This window comes from Echinococcus granulosus (assembly GCF_000524195.1).
Source record: "Echinococcus granulosus chromosome Unknown EG_S00200, whole genome shotgun sequence".
In the NCBI taxonomy this organism is placed as follows: Eukaryota; Metazoa; Platyhelminthes; class Cestoda; order Cyclophyllidea; family Taeniidae; genus Echinococcus; species Echinococcus granulosus.
In genome coordinates, this window is record NW_020170580.1 from 31739 (window position 1) to 33067 (window position 1329).

A 1329-nucleotide genomic window follows, 5' to 3' on the forward strand; every position below is an offset into this window, starting at 1 on the left:
CTACAGCAACACTAAGTTAGTACATGGATTTATTTTCCAGCTTCAATTGCGGAATTGTCAAACTGCTTCATCTACTCTCTATTCGAGACTAAATGTTGACTTAGCACGATTCCAGGAGGGAACGTTAGCACCTTTTTTCAACCTTTTACCTCGAAAATAATTAATTTCAGTGCATTACCCTTGTGGCATGTGTTCTTTTTGTTTCGGATAGTTGGTAGCCCCTAATTTAGAGCTTTGCATAGATGCAAAATGTTTCTGGTCCGATGTGTAAGGGTTGTGGCGGTTGATTGTCCTCTTCGATCTTGATAACCCACCTGTTTGCTCCATGTGTGATACTACTAGAGGCTTTGATGGATCACGAAGTCGTTTCTTATCAGTCGGTAAAATGTGAGTGCTAGTAACTCCTTCCTTACAAAATCTCTTCAACGGCCGCTTTATTTCTATTTTCAAGCAAAGGCATGTTGAATAGGTTTTTAGTTGTATTGATCAAGGCAGCAAATATGTGATGTTTCACTTACTTTATCCTCGAAATCGGTGCCAATTATTCTTGCCGTATCTAAACGCCTTTGTGTTATCTGCGTAATATGACCTGATTAACCTGTGGTAGCTGAGGCCAGCATATGGATTTGTGTTGCTTACGGTAAATGTTAGATACATCTACTAATTTGCTTTTAGGCGTTCTGGCCTGGGTGAATATCTGTTATTAAGGTGAGTAATAACTGTCGCCTCTGCTTCAGCCTGCTATCTGTTGCCTCCAAATAAGTTGTTTTGCAAAAGTCGTCACTGCTAATGTATTCACTTGACCTCCTATGAGGTCAGGGCAGTTTTGTGCAAGTCATTTTGGTCATGTGACGTCTGTCAGGAATGCAGTAATACGATCTCGGCTTTGGTGCCTGTCTATTGTTTGATTAGTCTTGAGTACCAATCGCGCGGACGTCTGTAATTTGGATCCATTAGAAGTCAAATGAAGGAATGGCAAACCTCTGAAGTCCCAAGAGTTCTGTTCTATGCCAACAATTTAAATAGGAGCTAGCCCACATTTAGTGCTCTACCTGACTAAATTTGTCTAGGTTGGAAGTGTGATTGTTTTTTTCATCATTAAGATGATGTGTGTAATGTAATGTAGGTCCTTTGTTTGTCTTTACTTCAGCGCTTGTTAATTTTTATCGGTTTGATTGCGTATTCCATAACCTATCTTGTCTCATGGAGATAGGGTGGCTTGAGAGAATGGTTGTACGTCTTTTGCGTAAATTGAAAGTCTCTAGTCCTTTTGAGCTATGCATGAGTTGCGCCGTGAATCAACTCCCGTTCCACTTGCAACTGCTGCCC

At 40.7% G+C, this 1329-nt stretch overlaps 1 protein-coding gene across 1 annotated transcript in view; it reads left to right on the forward strand.

The window, feature by feature from the left end:
- EGR_10223 (hypothetical protein) overlaps positions 1 to 1329 on the forward strand; it is a gene marked incomplete at both ends in the record, with an annotated part of 6798 nt that overhangs the window by 1873 nt on the left and 3596 nt on the right. The window lies entirely within an intron of this gene.